At 38.3% G+C, this 21,299-nt stretch overlaps 1 protein-coding gene across 2 annotated transcripts in view; it reads left to right on the top strand.

The window, feature by feature from the left end:
- The window catches only part of PPARG (peroxisome proliferator activated receptor gamma), a 128,146-nt gene that overhangs the window by 6,527 nt on the left and 100,320 nt on the right, over positions 1-21,299 (top strand). For both annotated transcript variants that reach the window (XM_059076110.2, XM_067043409.1), the window contains exon 2: positions 16,863-16,935. The gene's annotated coding sequence lies outside the window, so the exon portion shown is untranslated. The remainder of the gene's footprint in view (positions 1-16,862; positions 16,936-21,299) is intronic.

Genomic DNA, 21,299 nt, shown 5'->3' with positions numbered 1-21,299 from the left:
GGGCCTGTCACTGCTGTGGCCTCTCCCTTTGCAGAGCACAGGCTCCGGACGCGCAGGCCCAGCGGCCATGGCTCACGGGCCCAGCCACTCCACGGCATGTGGGACCCTCCCGGACCGGGGCACAAACCCGTGTCCCCTGCATCGGCAGGCGGACTCTCAACCACTGCGCCACCAGGGAAGCCCCAGACTTTTAAAGTAGCTTTCTAATAGATTGAAACGAGGGGAGTCTTTCAATCATGTCGTAAACAATATGCCAAAGACATACAAATAATGCCTAATACTTTGGCAGATCCACAGATCACAAAATTTTATACCTACTTTATTTGCCTTTTATTTTTTTGCCAAAAATAGTTATGGGAAGCCAGCGTGTATCTGATAGAAATAGAAGCTTAGCAGCCACCTCAAAAGCAAGTTCATTAATTCTGTGAATCAGCTGATAGGCAGTGTTTAACAAGTACAGGCCACCCTCATGGGTATGACTAAGCATATTGCTTACTTGTCATTCACTTTTCCACAGTGTTACTGAAGTCTGAATCTAAATAGTGAATCCCCAAGTCTTACTGTACTCAGTGTTGTTCTTTTCTGTCAGTTGATAATTACCTGGGTTTTGTAAACAATGTTTTGATTGTGTATGGACAAGTACTTACAGAATATCTTTCTCTTTTTTATATGGTGGATGGAGTTATGAAAGCGAACAAACACATGAATGGTATATATATAAATGAAGAAGATACTGTAACAAATTATTTGCATATGTTAGAAAAATCCAGAAGAGTGAAGAAAACACTCAGGCATTTGCCATTGTAGGATTACTACATGTTTTCCTAAAGCATTTGGAACTAATTAGAAATACCCTGGCTTTATTTAAAGGCAATATAATATATTTTTAAACTTTGTTTTCAACAGGGTCCAAGTTTGTTGACTTTTAGGACTAGAGCAGTGCAATGTCTACAAAAACATAGACTATTAATTTCTTGAAGCAGGTACTAACTGGTTTTATTCCTTTTTGTATCTCTAGCACATAGCATGGTACTTATTAGGTACTTATACATGATTTTAAAAGAATAAAGAAATAATCTAAAGTGTGGTCCTTGGACCAGCAGCCTCAGTATCATCTGGGAACTCGGTAGAAATGCAAATTCTCGGGCCCCACCCCAGACCTACTGAATCAGAGACTTCTGGGGATGGGGCCCGATAATCTGTCCTTTAACAAGCCCTTCAGGGGATGTGTGTACTGTTTGGAAACCTCTCACTCCAGATGATCCCTGCATCCCATGTGAGAGCCTAGAGCCCAATGCTCTGTGCAGTTAATTTGGATTATTTTTAGTAAGCCGTACTTTTGCCTGTAGTTAAGTCCCTTGCCATATTATCCTATTGGTAGAATCTCTTGAGGTCATCCCGTAAAATTACCTCTGTTGGTTTGGCATTTTATTACTTAGAGAAGCTCAGTCTCGTTTTCAATAAGCTTGTGTCAGTAGAGGCTCCCCGGCTCCTGTCTTAGTCCAAGCATCACTGGTTCCTCTTACCTTAGAATGGTTGCCAGGAATCCTGAGTCTCCAAGTTCAAAGACTGTATTTTATAAAATCTCTGAGGATGATATGGCCCTAGAGGACCCACGTTAAACAGACTTACAAGATATGGATTTGTAAACTTCAGTTCCAGTTTAATAACAGTAGAAAATGTGCCAGTCCTAGTGATTGTTGATGACAGGTTTTTTTTTTAATCCTAAAATTCTGTAATTCAGGAATTGAAGAAACTTGTACACTTATGTATAGCTGACGTCACTGTCACTTAGTTCCGCCTGCTAAAAAAGCAATTGGGCACTATATTGCACCCTCTGCTGCCATACCCTCACTTCTGAGATTTTTTTGCAAAGAAATGTAGGATATAGGACAAGCCACATACGCAAAGACCTTCATACAGACATTGTTATAGGAACCAATATTTGGAAATAACTATTCAACAGCAGGGGAATGGTTAAGTAGCTTATAGTGTAATCACTAGGTGGAATGTTATGTAATTATCAATGACAAATTAGAAAACTAGAGCAAACCTGAAAAATATTTTTTAAAAAGTAACATAAAGAATGTATGTGTACCATTGATTGCAACCTTATATAAACATGTATATATGAAGTCTGAAAGGGACTATACAAAAATTATGACAGTTATATTAAAATAGTGAGGGATGGAGGGCTTTTTGTTTTCATATTTTTCTCTCTTTTCCAAAGTTTAGCCAGTAATATAAAATTACGTCTATAGTTAAAAGCCTACACTTATTTTTTTTAGTATGTCTATGACGGTGATCAGTAAAGATCAAGCAAAAAGTAAATTAAACATTGAGAACCCCTCTAGCTTTTTTATTTCTTTAAAGCCATTGATGATAATGTGAGACACTACGTGAATTCATTGCTGTTATACCCAGTTTTATTTCATACATAATTTTATTTCATATATTGGGCTTCTCTGTACGCTGCTGGACTAGCCTGTATTGGGGCAAAAAAAATATCCCATCTTTGTTACAGACTTTAATTTTCTCAGCCATACCTAAGGTTTGATTTTGTTGATTTCTTTGGGCCTGTGCGCTCTTTGATCTTTGGCATACACCAACAACCAGGCTTTTTTTTAACAGTGGTTTCCAGAGCTATTTTATTTTCAAGCCCCCCCCCTTTTAAGTCTTTTTCTAAAAAATATGTATATCTATTATGGGTTTTTTTTTTCCCTAAAATTAAATAACCTCAGGATAGAGTTATTTGTCTTCTAACTCTTGACAGAATACTGAACTTATAACCATAAATAGCTGATGGAGAAGCACATGAACATAAACTTCTACTACAAATGGTTATTATGAGACCTTGATGTAATTTGTGGTAATAATTTTTAAAATAACAAGAGCTTTAAAATAGCAAATGAGTAGAGGTTTCCCAAAATCTTGTCAGACCTCTGAGTGAACACTGTAAAAGATAGATATATATATATATATACACAAACATACACAGCAGTGTATTTGTGTGTGTGTTTGTGTATACAATACACATACACAGAGCAATATCCTTTGAATTAATTAATTTTTCCTTTTTTCTGTTGCATTGTTCTAGAAATCCCAAAGGGAATATTAAGTAGTTTTGCCTTTGACCCAGATTACAGGTTACATTTTTCTTCTCACTTTCTTTGGAACTTCTTTTAAGAAATTTATATCAGTCTGATGTCTTTGGAATAGTCTTTATCTAAATGAAAACAAAGTTTTAAAAGCTTTTTAGAAACTTTATGTCAGGGATACTAAGTAATATTTCTCTCTTCTTTTGCCTTCCCCCCACCCCACCCTGCCCCTACCATTTCTGATTATTTAATTCTCAGTACAGCCCAGGGCAGATCTCAGCTAACAAAACTCAGTTTATGGCTCTCAGAATTTGTGGGTAACACAAACTTGGTGATGATACCCCCGCCCAGAGCAAATCTACTAAGAAGGAGCTCCATTTTCAGGCTCCGGACGCGCAGGCTCAGCGGCCACGGCTCACGGGCCCAGCCGCTCTGCGGCATGTGGGACCTTCCCGGACCGGGGCACGAACCCGCGTCCCCTGCATCGGCAGGCGGACTCTCAACCACTGCGCCCCCAGGGAGGCCCAGGAGCTCCTTTTTAATGAAGACTTACTTCAACAAAAATCTATTGAGCTCCTACTTTGTGCCGAGAGCTGTTTTAGAGAAGGAGGATAAAGCAATGAACAAGACAGACAAGTACATCCCTCCTGACGTTCATGAGTATTGTTACCTAGATTTCACAAGGATGTTAACGGGCCAGATGGTGACCAAGAAGAGGCAATAGCCTAATCCTTGCCTTGTGACCCTGCAGCATTGCCAGGCCAGCCTGGAGCCAGGTGGCTGTCTTTCAGTTATGTGTGAAGTAGGGGAAAACCTGTGGCCTTGAATATTTTTCCTAAATCTCTTGTTATTATGTATTTTAGGTTATATGTATGTAGTATGTATCACATATAATGTATAATGTATTTACTATATTACTTTATTTCTCTCTCAGTCGTAAAGTTTATTAGCAAAAGATGTAGGAATGCATCTTTTGTTAATAAGCTGTTAACTGTTCTTGAAAATCCAAGGGATAGGGTACTTACTTTGCAGAAGGGTTATTTATTTTATAATATTCTCAAAATGGATATATTTAAGTGGTTAACTATCCAACTGAATATAGTTCATAACTTTATTTACAAAAAATGTTATTTACACCTAACAAAAATGTAAAACAAATTTCACTGGGACTATCCCATTAAAATGGAAAAAAAAAACCACACAACTTTTTTTCCCTGGGAAATAAAGTTAGCTATTTACCTTTAAAAGCATATTTAGAACTTTTATGTATTTGGAATATAATATTTGAGTAAAGGGAGGCCCAGATCTTATTTCAAATGACCATCCTTTGGTCAATTTAAGTATTATAGCTATTTCCATCTTCTGTATTCACAATCCAGTTGTCTGACTACCATTTCAGTTGTTCTTAAATTCACAGAAAATATATTACTGACTACTTAGAGATAAATCCTTAACAACATGAAACTTTTAAAAGGGAAAAAATGATAAGGAAAATAGATTTTGAAGGAATTTATATGAAGTTAAAAGGAGTTAATTTTTTCATATATAGACATGGAATATTAGAGTGCATCTCAATGCAGATATAACCAAAACCTTCAAATTTTACAGATTTTACCACGGTTTATTCAAAATCCATAAACATTTATCAAATTACTGCTTGCTTTTCAGCACCAAATATCCTTATATAGGAAACAAAATCTGCCCACCTGATAACATGGCCTTATAGATGGTGGGACAGGTACTTTCCAGACCGGGTAGGGGAACCAGCAGCTAGAACCAGGCAGGCAAATAACCACACAGTGAAAGCTGAGAAAATAATTAAGTGATGGAACACAGCATATTGGCACGATTGTGTCTTTAGGCCATAATCACGATTCATGTGTTTTTGGTTTTTTTGTTGTTTTTTTGTTTTTTAATAAAGTGCAGCCATCCTGCCCATCCCCAACAGATGGTGATGCCCTTTTAAAAAATATTTATTTATTTTTTCTTTTCCTTTTTTTTTTTTTTTTGACTGTGTCGGGTCTTAGTTGCGGCACACGAGCTCTGTGCTAAGGCGTGTGGGATCTTTCATTGCAGCACCGGCTCTTTGCTGCAGTGCACAGGCTTCTCTCTAGTTGTGGTGTGCAGGTTTTCTCTCTCTAGTTGTGACGCACAGGCTCCAGGGCACGTGGGCTCTGTAGTTTCTGGCACATGGGCTTAGTTGCCCCGTGGTGTGTGGGATCTTAGTTCCCTGACCAGGGGTCGAACTCGCGTCCCCTGCATTGGAAGGCAGATTCTTTACCACTGGACTACCAGGGAAGTCCCAATTCATGTGTATTTGACCATGCCTGCTAGCATGGTCTCCAATCCTCACAAAATACAGTGCATATACACAATTATTTTGTTTTTATTATGCATGTTAAGCTTTAAATGTCAGGTTGATTTCCTGTGTCATACAACATGTGTGTGAAATATTTACCCTGGCCACCAGCTATTGAACTCAGAAAATGCAAACTAACTTTAATCTTAGCTGAAGTATAATTAGAAGGCAGATCTACTCTGAAATGTAATTTTATGCGTTCCAGATTCTATATCACACATTGTATTTGCTGATTATTTGCTGTCAGGTCTTATAAGTTTTATGTGCACGTTCTGTGTACCAAACAAAATTGTGAATTCCTAGAGAGTAGGAATGAATGTTGTAATTCTTCTTATTCCACTTACATATATATGCCCTGCATACCTTCCCTAATTCACAGCCTACAGTACAGGGGACTTGGGCACATTATCAGTGCTTTATAAGTACTTTTTTGTGTGTGTGTGTGTGGTAGGCGGGCCTCTCACTGTTGTGGCCTCTCCCGTTGCGGAGCACAGGCTCTGGACGCACAGGCTCAGCGGCCATGGCTCACGGGCCAAACCGCACTGCGGCGTGTGGGATCCTCCCGGACCGGGGCACGAACCCGTGTCCCCTGCATCGGCAGGCGGACTCTCAACCACTGTGCCACCAGGGAAGCCCTTTATAAGTACTTTAAACTTGGTTGGATATTGAGGACAACTTTGTGCTTTTTCAGTGTGGGATCCTCAGTGCTCCTGTTTTCTGCACATTTAGGGAATTCCCTCAATTACTCTCTAAAATGTTTATTTCTATTTTATTTAACATTTTTTGTAACACATAATGATGTGAAATTAATGCCAGAAGAAATTTCCATTTTGCTCTCCTAAAGCGGGCAAAATGGGATGTGAAAGGGAAAAAAATGTTAATTATAGCCTTCAGCATTCTAGGTTGGATCTTTTACTTGTTCTGGTCAGAAGAACAGGTTTTAAATGGCCTAAGGGCCAGAGCACTGTTTTATTTTCTTGCTTGGAGGCTTCCAGTGGCAACTGTAACAAGTTCTGTTTAGTACTACAGCTGGAGAAAAGTTCATAAGGATGTGTGATACAAGATGTTACTTAGACTTATTACTTATGCACAAAATAAAACCGGTTCCCTTTCAAACTTTTTGGCAATTGTTAGATAAGACACTACGTAGTTTTAACCTATTCATTTGTTTTTAATATATAAAATAATTGTACGCTTAGCGATTTCATGTATGAATCACAAATATTATGACCATAATTGTTTAACAGTTAATCTCCTTTTACAAGATAGATACGCATTTATGAGCCACTTCAAATAAAAAATACCAGACAAAGGAACTGATTTACATGTAAAAGCAAAGCAAATAGATGAACCTTTTTTTATGTGGCCTTGTGACATCTCTGCATGCCCGCTTTTCTCAGTAGACCTTCATCTGTGCTCGTAGAACGAAGGTAGGAGTCTCTTAGCAAGAGATCGACGCAGGGAATTTGCACCCTCTCTACCCTTGGGCACCCTGCCATCAACTTCCTGCAGCCACACCTGTTCATCTTCTACCAGAGCAAAGAGGTGACCCGTACCTACCTATACGTACAACACTGAGAAGCACAGTGGCAGGGAGGAGGCCATGATAGAAGGAAGGATAAGAACTGACATGGGTTTGAAGCTCTCTCTGATGATCAAGACTTCACTTTCCTTAACTTGCTCCTCATTCATTAACAGCCGGACACAATGAGTTGCATACAGGTTAAGTAGGTTCTAGGTACAAAGGGAGACAGCACAGCTCCTAGAACTAGGAGTTGATAATCTACATGAATCAAAAAGGGGTAACGTTGAAGCAGTTAACCAAAAATTTAAAGCACTATGTGATTAAAGACTAAGCTAAAGAAGACAGAAAAGAAGCACTACGAAAATTCAGAAAATGGCGAGGTCAGTGTGGACTGGAGGGTAAATCCAGGAAAAGCCTGTAGAGGATATGGGGGTTGAACTAGACGTCAGAAGTTGAGGGGTTGACAGGGTAACCTTAAGAAAAATGGCTTTAAAAATATACAGGGAAAGAAACAGAAAGGAATCCAGGTAGGATTCTGTTAATATGAAATACCCAGACTAGGCAGATCCGTAGAGATAGAAAGCAAATTGGTGGTTGCCAGGGTGTGGGGACAGGGGGAGTGACTGCTTGATGGGTGCAGGCTTTCCTTTTGAGGTGATGAAATGGTTTTGAACTTGATAGAGTTGACGGTTGCACAGCTTTCAGACGGTACTAAATATCATTGAATCACATGCTTTAAAATAGTTAATTTTAAGTATGTGAATTTTACCTAAAAGCAAAAAAAGTCCAGTGCTTGCGATGGCCTAGGAGGAGGGGGAAAGAATTTCCAGTGTAAGAAAACGGAGCCTGGACTAGTGAATAAGCATGTGTAGGGGGGTCATTTCGCAGAGCTCATCCCATTGGAAGTGGGTACTATGTCTGTGTGAGGAGTGAGAAGCGTGATTGGAGATGTAGATTTTAGGTCAGATGAGAATGGGTCTGGAATGTAGGCAAAGGAGTGTGGGTTTTATCTTGTAAGGAGTGTTGAGATTCCAGGTCTTGAGGAGAAGAGTGAGATGATTTAATCAGAAGATTAATTTGGCAGTAGTGTGCAGGGCAAGCAGCTAGCAGGCTATCGCAGAACCTGGACATAACGTGAAGAGGGCCTGTCGGAACAGAGAGAGAGAGAGAAAATGGGAGGGATGTTGTGAAGCAGCGAGTGGTCTCTGAGGACAGCTTATGCGCTGATGACACTCCACGCACTCCTAGTTACTGACTTGGCACGAGGTAAGTGCAGATTTGAGGATAAGCATTTACAAATGTTTATATTAGAAAACAAACTTGTGGTTACCAAAGGGGAAAAGGGGGGATAAATTAGGACTTTGGGATTACTAGATACAAACTGCTGTGTATAAAATAGATAACCAACAAGGACCTACTGTATAGCACAGGGAACTCTATTCAGTATCTTGTAATAACCTATAATGGAAAAGAATCTGAAAAAGACTATATTTATGTATAACTGAATCACTTTTCAGGTGTACACACCTGAAACTCACACAGCACTGGAAATCAACTATACTTCAATTTAAAAAAAAAAAAGAAATGAAAAACATCATTAATGGAAAAACAAGTTTATATTGTCATGACATTTAGGCACATGGTTTTACACTTTATAAAAGTATCCACAACGGATCCCAGGAGAGCTCCACTGCCCTCAAGGACAAATGGACTGGACTTACTGACTGGGTCCTATAGGGCAGTCAACAGCCATTTACTCATTTTTATGGCTCATTTTTATGGTACTTTACTCTGTGCCACGTGTCATGCTGGCTCCAGACAAGAGCAGTGACAAGGCAGACCGGTCCCTTCCCTTATGGAGCTCCTGGGTCGTAGAAAGCCCTTGTCAAAGGATTGCTAGAAATTAAGGGGAGGCATACATGAGCTCAGTGTAAAGAAGAAAAGAGATATGTACCACAGTGTTCACTGCAGCACGATTTCCAATAGCCAGGACATGGAAGCAACCTAAGTGTCCATCGACAGGTGAATGGATAAGGAAAGAATTCTAATGACTACAGTTGTCCAGCGGTGGGGAAGGCTGCCTTGTGAGGAAGTGCGTGCTTTTGTCAGTAGAGATTCATGCAGAATCTGAATGGCCATCTGTTAAGAAGTCTTGTTTGATAGAAGACATGAATTAGGGAGCTGATAAAGTCCCTTCCAACTTTCAGGTGATTTCCTGTCCTACAACATTAACTTAGAGAACATATTTCTTTCTCTTTTGTTAAATGAAAGTATAGTTGATTTACAATATTGTGTTTCAGGTGTCCAGCGTAGTGATTCAACATTTTTGCGGATTACATTCCGATTTCTTTCTTAATTGACCATATTGGAACACCAATGTATACTTGCCATTTTCATCATACGGGTAACTACATTTCCCTAAATTTGAATGCAAATTTGATTTTTAAACATATCTGTGCAGTTAGTTCCACAGTTCTTTTTAAAGAAAGTACTGTTCTCTAATGCCTTCTCAGCGTTCATTTATTTCCAGTTGTCATATTTGTAGTAAGTTCCTCTTCCATGTGATGTTTTTCACAAGCAATGTGAATTTCTGCAGAAGTGAGTTACGTAAATCACAGGCTGCTGACGTGATTCTAAATCATTTGTTCAATGTAACACCAAGCTTGAACAAGACCAGGCATGGCTACCCATTTGGGGAATGTCTTTGGGATTCCATTTTGATGTGGGTGAGAGTTCAAATAACTTTTACTATTCAACTTATTTCACTTAGTTAATACAGGCTTCAAACTGTAATTGTGAACATTTTAGCAGCTAAAATCATCACAGATTAATTGTACTTGGGAAGATCCAGAGAACTAGACTCCTATAGGAGTGATAGCCTTACCGTATTTGGGGGGAAATGCTGGAATGCTTTTAACTTCAGTGAGGGACATGATTTTCATAAGGATTGGTTTAGTGCCGATGGTATCTGGTGGAAAAAAATGTTAGCTGCAGAAGAAAAAATTCATTTCACTTCAAGACTAGTAGACAGTTTTGTTAAAATAGCCCATTTTCGTTGTGTATTAATGAAACAGCTGATATTTTTCATTATAATCTACGTAACAGGGCTCCCCTGGTGGCGCAGTGGTTGAGAGTCCGCCTGGCGATGCAGGGGACGCGGGTTCGTGCCCCGGTCCGGGAGGATCCCACGTGCCGCGGAGCGGCTGGGCCCGTGAGCCGTGGCCACTGGGCCTGCGCGTCCGGAGCCTGTGCTCCGCAACAGGAGAGGCCACGACAGTGAGAGGCCTGTGTAGTGCAAAAAAAAAAATAAATAAAATATACATTGTGGTGGCTTGAAATACATATGCAATGTGAAAGGCTTCCCTCCATTTGCTAATTAACATCCATCACCTCGCAAATCTCTCTCTCTCTCCCTCTTTTTTTTTCGTGAGAACATTTAAGTTCTGCTCCCTTAGCAAATTTTGATTATACAATACAGGGCTATCAACTGTAGGCACCACGTTGTACATGAGCAATTTTTTACTCTGAATGTAACATGAGCAAAATGCTTATGTTGCTACTTCAGAGACAAAATAAAATTGATTATCACTTATAAATGGATTTCAACTGATTTTTTTAAAAATTAGTGAATCACTAATCCTCACATTTGGAGAAGGGGATCAATAGACCTTAATTCATAAACTTTAGTAAAGCACAGTAGCTTGTTGAAATAATTCCTAATTGTCTTTAACAACCTTCGTTCCTCTTTTTTTCCACATGGTAGATATATCAGACATAGCATATGGATCCTTTAACACCATCTAATTTTTTTTATTACATCTTTATTTACACAGTTACACAAGGGCTGGAATATTAGTCTGTTTTGTTTGTTCTTTATCCCCAGTGCTTTGAACACTGCTAACAAATATCAGAAGCTCAGCAAATAATTGTTGCCTTTTTAAAAAAATAAATTTATTTATTTTATTTATTTATTTTTGGCTTCGTTGGGTCTTCATTGCTGCACACAGGCTTTCTCTAATTGCGGCGAGTGGGGGCTACTTCGTAGCAGTGAGCGGGCTTCTTATTGTGGTGGCTTCTTTCGTTGCGGAGCACGGGCTCTAGGCGTGCGGGCTTCAGTAGCTGTGGCACGCGGGCTCAGTAGTTGTGGCTCGTGGGCTCTAGTGCTCAGGCTCAGTAGTTGTGGTGCACGGGTTTAGTTGCTCCGTGGCATGTGGGATCTTCCCAGACCAGGGCTAGAACCCATGTCCCCTGCGTGGGCAGGCGGATTCTTAACCACTGCGCCACCAGGGAAGCCCCATAATTGTCTCCTTTTAATTTCAAATCTACCGTTTCATTCGACTTCCTAATCCTAAATAGGTATCATGACTTTCTGGAGTAATATTACTCATTAGGATAACTTAGTTTATAATTGATTTATAAATGTAACCATAGGATTTCGTGTTTAGAGAATGCTTTATTCCAGTTCAGTTTACACTTCAGTCTCCTCCACAGTTTAAATCCTCAGCTAAGCTGTCATTTACCCATCCTTCTAAAGGACTCTTCCTTAATTATCTCAAGCACCAAAAAAGGAGCCTAGGAATTGATAGTCTTAGTTAATATTTACTGAGCACTTATTCTATATCAGGCTCTATTTTAAGCACATTATGTACATTATCTCGTTTTATTCTTCTAACAATCTGTAAAAGGTATACACTATTATCTCTATTTTGCAGATGAAGAAACAAACACAGAGAGGTAAAAATAACCTGCCTGGTGATAAAACTAAGATTTGAACTCAAGCAGCCTGAACCCAGCCACCCTGTCTTGCACACTTTAGCAAGAGTCTAATTTCCAGTATATAACTTGCCAGAGAATGAGATAACTATACCCCATACTACCAGCACCATTCCACACTTAACAATTATATCTACACAAGTGTAACCGTATTCAGATGTAACCATGGATTCGATCCAAGCTTTTCATTGTTCTGGTTCACTGCAAATCCGTTTATGTGTCATGTAAGTGGTAAGCAACTTGAAAGTACTTATTCTTGTTACTTGTGACAAGTAAGTTAGATCACCAAATCCTTACCTTATATTCAATTCAGTAACTCCACTGTCACTTAAAACCGACCACCCTTGGGAGATTCTTTATTTTCATTTTTCTCTTTCTCTTAATTCAAATAAAGTCATTTTATTTTGTCACCTCAGGATATAGTCGTCAATTTAATAGCCAGTGTTGTATGAATGTTGTAAAAATCTAGGGAAGAATGTGATTGGCTCATCTTGACTCTGGTTTCTAAGGGAATCCATCAGCAGTTTGTGGGGGCAGTGGGAGACCCATGTATTTAGTTCAATGGGATAAAAATTAGTCGTTTGGGAGTGTTCATATACTTTTCACCTTCTCCCAGTGCACCAAAGAGAATTTTCATTTGACAGCACAAAACCCCTTTCCCCTACCCTTAGAAAAGTTGATTTTACAAGGTCACTTCCTAGATTTTTGTGCTGAAGTATTGGAGAATGAGAAGAAAGGGTCTGGACATGAAAAGCTGGAGGAGATTTAAGTTACCCTATGTCATAAAGTGCTGGGAAAGAGATGAAGTAGAGATTATGACATTACTGGGCTGAGAATGGAGAAAGTGTTGAGTTGGGAGGGCTTTTGCTGAAGGTGACACTTTGGAAAGTGTGGGGTGTGAAAAAGTCGCAGGGAAGGGGGAAAGGGATGTGAGAAGGGTTGCCTGTGGTTATGAACTGAGCATCCTGGAATGTACTTTGCAAGGCTGGAGTAGAGAATCCAACACCTTTTCATCAACCAGGGAGCGAGGAGTGTTCCAATGTGTGTTGGATTTTGTGTCTTTAATTCTTCGGAGGGAGGAGATGGGTAGCCAGTTTAGGAATTGTTGAGTTTGAGGTTCCTGAAGAAACTCAGGGAGAGGTGTTGCCAAAAAATTGGAAATACAGGGCTTCCCTGGTGGCGCAGTGGTTGAGAGTCCGCCTGCCGATGCAGGGGACACAGGTTCGTGCCTCGGTCCGGGAAAATCCCACATGCCGCAGAGCAGCTGGGCCCGTGAGCCATGGCCGCTGGTCCTGCGCATCTGGAGCCTGTGCTCCACAAAGGGAGAGGCCACAACAGTGAGAGGCCCGCGTACTGCAAAACAAACAAACAAAAAAACAAAACAAAACAAAAATTGGAAATACAGATTTAGAAGTCTTGAGAGAAGACGGGGTTAGAGATGAAGATTTGGGAGCTGTAAGCAAGTAGATATGTTTATGGGTAAGAGTGAGGCCAAGAAGGAGCTTGCAGAACACATAGGATAGAAGAACTCAGGAGGAAGAGGTACCAGGAAAAAGGGCTAACATAGTAGTCATAGGGTTAGGATAAGAATTCAAGGTAACTGGTCACTAGGCAGCAAAGGGAGGAGACAGTTTCAAAAATAGAGGATACACAGAATATCAAATTATGCAGGGGCGGAGACGGCGGTGCTGGAGCCAGCTCAGACTGGCTTGTGAAAGTCGATTGTTAAATTTTTAGGATTTTTGTGAGCCGACTGTTATCCACAGCCATTGTTAAAAGTTAGATTGTATATACGACCAGTGAAACAAGTTACGATTAAAACAGAGGTAGTAACCACACCACCTGCATTGGTTCCTGATCATTTTACATCCATGAGGTGTTGGTGTGGATTGCATCTGTGAGGTGGGGATACCATGTAATATGCTGCTGCTGCCCCAGCTCTGGCCGACTCTGCTGCCATGTTGATGGCCCTACGTCAGTCACCGTGGGAGTATTTACACCACAGAAATTAGCAAACACTACAAACCAGAGCATTTTTCCTGCAAGGAGAGCCAGTTGTTAAACACTTAACAGCACACCATTGGGCAAATAGAATGAAAATCAAGAAAAGTCTAATGCATTTAGCAAGAAGGAGACCACTTGTCACTTTTGCTTGAGTTTCAGTAGAAAGGTGGGTGGCAAAAGCCACAGTGAAGTGGCTTAAGGAGTGAAATAACGGAAAGTGAGAAAAGAAATGCTCAAATAAGTTTGAGAACTAATGAGTTAAACAGCTAAGCAGATTGTATATTGTTGATACTGTTTTTTTCTAATTGTGGGGCTTACTGAGCATATACAATGCTAATGTACTTTACTAACCTCCAAATGTGAACAGCATGTGCAAATTCATCTTGTGGTGGAAGCTTTTCCATTGGAAAATCTTAAAGAATCTAGTTATCTATAGAACATATTTTGGGAGATGCTGCTATAATATTTCACAATTAGGATGATATTGGTTGTAAGTTTGAGATTAATATTCTTGTTATTAAAGTTTCTTAGTTCTTTAAGGAAATATTTTCAAGAATGAATGTTGAATTTTATTGAATATTTTCTTTTGTATTTTTTGAAAGAGTCATGTGGTTCCTTTTAAAATTCAACCTAGTACTGGAACGCATTATTTTAATACGTATTCCAATATTAAATCTTCTTTGTCTTTCTGAGATAAATCCAACTTTATTATGGTGGTTTATTCTTTTAGTATACTATTGCATTTGTTCATTAGCATTTTATTTTTACTTGTAAGTCAATATTAATAAGTGAGGTTGGTATTTTTCTTGTGAGGTTTCTTGTTTCTTGTTAGGTTACCTTGTTAACTATTTTGTCTTGTTAAGTTTTGAAAAATTAATTTGGTCACTCTGTTTTTTTTTTTCCTACTCAGAAACAGTTTATGTGGCAAGAAACTTATTTCCCCCTTGAACATTTGAAAAAAATGTATCTATAAAATTATCTAGCCCCAGAGCTTCTTGGGGAAGCAAATCTTTGATACGTTTTCAGTCGTTTTCATTTTTAATTATTTTCCTATTGCTTAAGTCAACTTTTACCATTTATACCATTTCAGACAAATATAGTAAGTTTCCCTTTGGCTTGCATTATTATCTACTCAGATTCTGGTAAAAAGCCTATCTCAGATATTAAAAAGCTGAATGACTAGAACAGGCCCTGTCTAGTGTGGGTTTTGTTGAAATGTGAGGGGCTTGTCTGCTCTCTTCACAGCCTGGTTCTCTGGCTTGTATTAATAAGTAGAAGGATTTATAAACTAATGAATATAAACCAGTCTGTATCTAACTGACCAGATGGGGAACATGAAAGAACTATAATACTTGATATATACTGCCCGCAGAATGGATCTTGTTTCTGCCCTACTTATTATATTTTATGCCTGCAAACTGTACCTTCTATGGTACAATGCAGTTCAGAATGGATACAGAAAGGAGGTTACTGATTTTACCGGGAGAGGGGGTTTTGGGAAAGGTTATAGATTCTGTCTGCCTTTGAACATCACAGAAACTGGTCCAGTTTTCTGTTTGATCCAACTCTTAGGGCTACAAGCTAGGAATACATAGCAGTTTCCAGAAATCTTAACTTTATCTTGTCTCTTTCTTGCTGTCTACTTCTTTTTTTTCCCTGTCTATTTCTTAATGAATTCATATGTATTTCAAAGAGAAATTGGAATGAGTGTCAAGAAAAGCTAGTATGACTTAATCTTACCCTGTAGTCAACATTATTTAATTTTTCAGATAGAGATTTTGTTCAAATTTTTCTTCATTAATACTCTTTCCTTTTGTTTTCATATATTTAAGTGCTTTTTTGTTGACTTAAAGGTGAAAAAAGTCTAAATAGTAATCCATTATAAAGTTGTTTCTCATGCGCTATGCATGTTATATGTAATGGACATGTTTGATGTGGGTACTCCTTTCATTTTTGACTAACAAATGAAAGAGCGTTTGTTTCACATGAAGAATAAACTGCTGTGATACAGATGAGCAGTCAAAAAGCAAAGCAGACAGGTCTAAAACCCTGACAAGCTAGCTCTTTCTATAGAAGAATATGCCCGATTATGAAAACAAAATTGTTACTGGATTGTTGATAGCGAGTTCATTAGGAGGTTTTCAGTTTCCAAACAACAGTCCTAAACAATGCGAGTGAAACAAAGAATCAAACAAAATACATTGGCTGTAGTTTATATTCTTTCAAAGTAGAAATAACAAAATGGGAAAACATTTTATATTCATGATCCACTACGTTACCCGTGCATTGGGTAATAGAATAGGTTTTGCAAATTCCAAGTGGAAAGGTGCAGCATTAAAAAAGAAAAAAAAATTAGAATTTGGGGTAGGTTAGACTGTGCAGAATGTTGGGTCTAGATGTTGGGACTTTGAAGGCCCTGATGATAAGGGTTTGGCACTGGGTACTGTTTTGTCTTTACGAAATGTACAGCTATTCTAGGATCCCTGAGCCCTTCGAAAGAGCCAAGGATACACATCCTTAGACCTTTGACACAGTTACTCAGATAATCTGCTCTCTGCATCTTCCTTTAAAAATCTGGTCCACGTGAAATGTGCTGTATCTACCTACTGTCCCTAAATGGTTGTGACACTTTTACCTTCGGCTTAACAGCCATGTGCCCTCTAGAATGCGCTTATATTTTCATAAATGTAATCTTTGCTGTGTATAAATTTTATCAGTCATCTCTCTCTTGACGTTACTATAACCCTTTTAAAATCTAGTTTTTCTTAAGTCTGCCCAACGTAGGTGTCCTTATTAACTTGACATAAAAGATGGAGGAGACAAAGGACCTTGACTCATGATCAGTGACAGAACAGGAGAGTGGGCAAAATGAGTCTAATCCATGTCTCTTTAGGAAGATTCTCCAGCCCTGAATGATTTACAAGTCAGTCTGCTGGTTGCTTCTACAGAATACAAAGCATTCTAAGCTCAGGGAAAGCAAACAGTCATGATGAAATCCAACAGAGAAAATACATTCATTTGTGCTTGTACATTTTGGTATCCTAGGTTGTCTAAGAATTTTGAATGTGTATATTAAAAATCTGTTTTCTTTTTAATTGTTCAGATTTGAAGAAGCCAACTCTAAGCGACAGACATACAAGAAGGCTATTTCCTTAAACAAGAGTTGCCCTTTAACGGTAGGTAAACTCAGAATTTATTATACTAAATTTGTATTTAGAAGGGTCTTTTTAAAAGAACATGCAAATGCTTCATAGTATTTTATTGTAAAATTTCCTAGAGAGCTTTTATTTTGACTATCAGAATACTTTCTACTGTATAATTTACCAGTCAGTGGAAGGAAAGCAAAGTAACGTGTTTGTCTAAGACAAAACGAAGATAGACAAAACAAAACAAACCTAGAGGTTGAGAAATAACACAAGTCCTTAGAAATAAGTCTTAGTACAAATACATTATATTAGGTTCATGTGTTACTTGTCTTTGAATTGAGAGAAAAATTAAAATATCTTTCCTGATTCTCTGTAGGCTATGCAACTATGATCCCAGGTCACAAAGGAGAAAGTAGCTTAATTTATCCAATGCCCATGCCTATATATTTTCTTTGGGGAATTAAAATCCAGTACTATAGTTATTTATTTTATTGTTCAAATTATTCCAGCTCCCAATGGCCAAAGCTGGAATAATTTGATAAATATAAATAATTTGATAAATATAAATATATATATATATATCAAATATATTTGATATATATAAATAAAATTTTTAAAATCTGTAGCACTGGATTACAACTCCCAAAATAAAATATATATATACATGATTCCATACTGATATAAATAAATGACTGAATGAATAAATTGAAGGAGGAGAGCTTTTCCTTACAGAAGAATTTAAATTAGTAAATGTTAAAGGAGTAAGGGAAATGGAAAATTGCCGTCAGAGAACCTCAGCAGCAGTTACTGCCACAGGCAGGACCCACTGATGAATACTCAAATTAGAAGGTGAAAGGAGGAGAAGAATGTGGACAGAACCTCAAAGTATCTCCCTTTAAATATTTATTAATTACAAAGAGAAAAGTAGTAACTTTAAGCAGAAGACTCCTAGCAGACACCACTTTAATAACCAAGTGATCCAGGTTAATAGGTTAATATCTACAGTACTAAGACCTATTGAGCTTATATACCCCCAAACAGGGCACATCAGGTCTTCAGTATTCTTCCCCCAAATTCATAACGACAGTTGAATCATGGGAAAATGTTAGGCAAATCTAAATAGAGAGACATTCTACCAAATACCTCACCAGCATTCCTCAACAGTGTCAAGGGCATGGAAGACAAGAAAAATCTGGGGAACTATACATTAAATATGTGCCCTTTTCTGTATGTCAACTGTACCTCAATAAAGCCACTTAAAAAAAAAAAAAAAAAACCAAAAGGAAAAGAAAAGACTGCGGAACTGGAGGAGATATAAGGAGCAATGGCCACAGAATGCAATGTGGGATCCTGGACTGGGTCCTGGAACTGAGAAAGGGCCTGAGTGGGAAAACTGGTGAAATCCAGATAAAGCCGTTTATAGCAGTGTGCCAGTTTTCATTTATTAGTTTTCCTCATTGGGCTGTGGTTGTAAAATGTTATCAGTAGGAAGCCCGGTGAAAGTGACATGGGAATAGTCTGGAGTATCTTTGCAACTTTTCTGTAAAGCTCAGATTATTTCAAGATGAGACGTTCTTTAAAAGTTACACTGGAGTCCCTCAGTAATCATTCTCGTTAGACTTTTACTGATTTGTAGAGTGAGTTTCTGTTTGTTTGCCAACCTTAGAACGTTCTTCTCATCAAGGATACTCCTTGAGCTGTTTCTTAATCCTGTCCATACACAGAGCCATCCTCACTTCCACAGGTTTGCTCTCCACTTAGTTCTCCAGCCACTTACTTCCAGCCCCTAGAAAAACTGTGAGTGGGGAAAAAAAAAAACCCACAAGGCTCTGAGTCCTCACAAACCACCTCTGAGCACAATTTTTAGTGGGTGGAGGTCAGGGTGTGATTTCAGTGTTCACACCAAGTCTTTAGATTTCATTCATGATCTCTTGGTCCACCAGTCTACTTTACCCAGGACAACATTTGAACAAGCGCTTAGAATTAGTAGCCTTGTATTTGAATGGTGAAGATGAGAGAAGATCATGCTGTTTTTAGGTAAAATGTCTGGGAATTCTGTGAATATAAGCAGTGCTAAGGGAACTTTGATTCTTAAAGGAAATCAATAGCTGTATTAAGTTTGCTTTGAAAATCAGTGTAACTTAAAAAAAAAAAAAATAGATAAATCAAAAGACCAAACTCTTGGAAGACCAAGTAAGGGGCAAGTATGTGCTCTGGCGTCTGGAAATGAGTGTTTGGTCTGAATTCAAGCATTTGGGCATGAAAAACAAAATGCTAAGTATTAAGAGTTCTTCCCTGAAGGGTTTTTGCCGGCAACTCTCTTATGTGTTCAACCAATTTTGGAAACTACACTAGTTCACACACTTCAGGCGAAACAAGAAAAAACAGAAGTGGCATCTAAAATAGTCAGATTCATAGAGACAACAAGTAGGGTGGTGGTGACCAGGAGCTGGGAGGAGCGGGGGGTGGGGGAGTTAGTGTTTCAAGGGAACGTAGTTTCAGTTTGGGAAGATGAAAAAGTTCTGGATGGTAGTGATGGATGCACAGCAGTCTGAATGTACTTAATGCCACAGAACTGTACATTTTTAAATGCTTAAAATGGTCAGTTTTTATGTAATGTATCTTTTACCACAATTTTAAGAAGTGAAAAAGAAATAGAAGTCTTCAGCAGTTCCATTCCACTTCTTTCCAGGGTGCCCAGCTATGAGGAGAATCTCTGCTTGGGGGCATTTCTCCTTAGGAGGAATCTTTTTTGAAAATCTAGAGATGATTTCCTGGACATCATTTACCAACCGGCAGTTTAAATGGCCCCTATATCATAAATAGTGCAAGTAGAAAGGAACCTGGTACACAGGAAACAGTAGAGCTGGGTGGTTGGGAGAGTTGCTTGTGGGTTAATTTATAACTAAGACAAATGAATCTATAAAAAGAAGAAAAGCCCCATAAGAAATGTTAACTGAGGGTAAGGGAGAAAAAAAGAGTTTAGATAAAAGATATCTGAATTTGTTTGGTCCCAATGATTTTATGGCTGAGGAATTCAATTATAGGTGTACTGGGTGGAGCAAATCACAATTCTGTAAATTACTAATAGGACACGACGATCTTTATCGTTTTCTGTATGTGCTCACATGCAGAGTTCAGGCCTGCCCTCTGTAAATAAACTCTCTGCTTAGCTATGCTGCTATGTATGAATTCGGGGCTGCAGGACTGGAACATAGATAGGGTTCTAAAATATTAAAGGTGGGGAGGTGGTACAAACAGAAATAAGATTAGGAACTAGGACAGATAAATGCCTTTGGCTTTTGAATTTGGGCCCTTGGGTTTGTTTCATTTTACATTAAATTCTTTTAAGACGTTTTTGTTACTGAAAAGCTGTGAAAATATCTTTTAAAATAAAAAGACCACACTTAATCACACATAAACTACTATTTAACTTCTGTTTAGTTCCTTTCAGTTCTGGTTGACCTGTATACGTTTCTAAATTACTAACAGTGCTTCTTTCACTGTTAGATTACATGTCTTTCTTCCTTTTTACTTGGCTTTCAGATGTAATAATGGCAACGACACAGTAGTCCATATTAGTGATACCACAGAATTTACTAAGCCAGTTTCCAGGTGGCTTCTAATTTTTTATTATTATACAATTTCTGTTTATTCTTACACAGTTACATATAGTGAATATCTTCATGCACGTACTTCACTTTTTAAAAAATCATTTTCTTCGGATAAATTGCTTTAAGAGGAGTTTCTATGTTAAAGGGTTTGAGCAACTATATTACTCCTGCATTATTCGTTTTTATGACATTTCACATGGCTTTGAGGATATATTAGTAGCAAAATGAACAAAAACATATTTCCAACGCATATGTTTAAATGATTTCTGTTCATTTAAATCTGTTATCATTTAGCTCTGGCTCTGTGTGTTTGACAGCAGAAGGAGGGTGGAGAGTGAGGAGTTTTCACCAGTTGTTTAGATATTAGCATAGTATGGGGTTTGGGGTAGTTTTTGGTTTTTTGGATGGTGATGGGGGTGTTGTTTATGTTTTGGGTTAGGAAAAAACCAACTTGGTTGCAATGAAACTGCAGATTATTTCTTGAGGTTATACCAAATTTAAATCAAATTTAATACCTGTGCTGCAGGTCCCCATGACCTTCAGTCTGCATGTTGCTAGTTGTTATAAAGGAATGATTGCTTGCAAAAATGAAGGTTTAACAAAGTAGCACATCCAGAGAGAAGGATACAAATCAATTTTGTTAAAGGATTTATTTCACTCAAATATTTTTAATCCGTGGTTTAAATATTTGAGGTGAATAGTAATATTAGAATAAAGATACAATGATAAGAGAAAATTTTAAAATGCAAAATCATATGGTTAAAATGTACAATGAATAGA

The sequence above is a fragment of the Kogia breviceps genome, chromosome 10 (assembly GCF_026419965.1).
Source record: "Kogia breviceps isolate mKogBre1 chromosome 10, mKogBre1 haplotype 1, whole genome shotgun sequence".
In the NCBI taxonomy this organism is placed as follows: domain Eukaryota; kingdom Metazoa; phylum Chordata; class Mammalia; order Artiodactyla; family Physeteridae; genus Kogia; species Kogia breviceps.
This window is presented reverse-complemented; position numbering and strand designations above follow the sequence as displayed.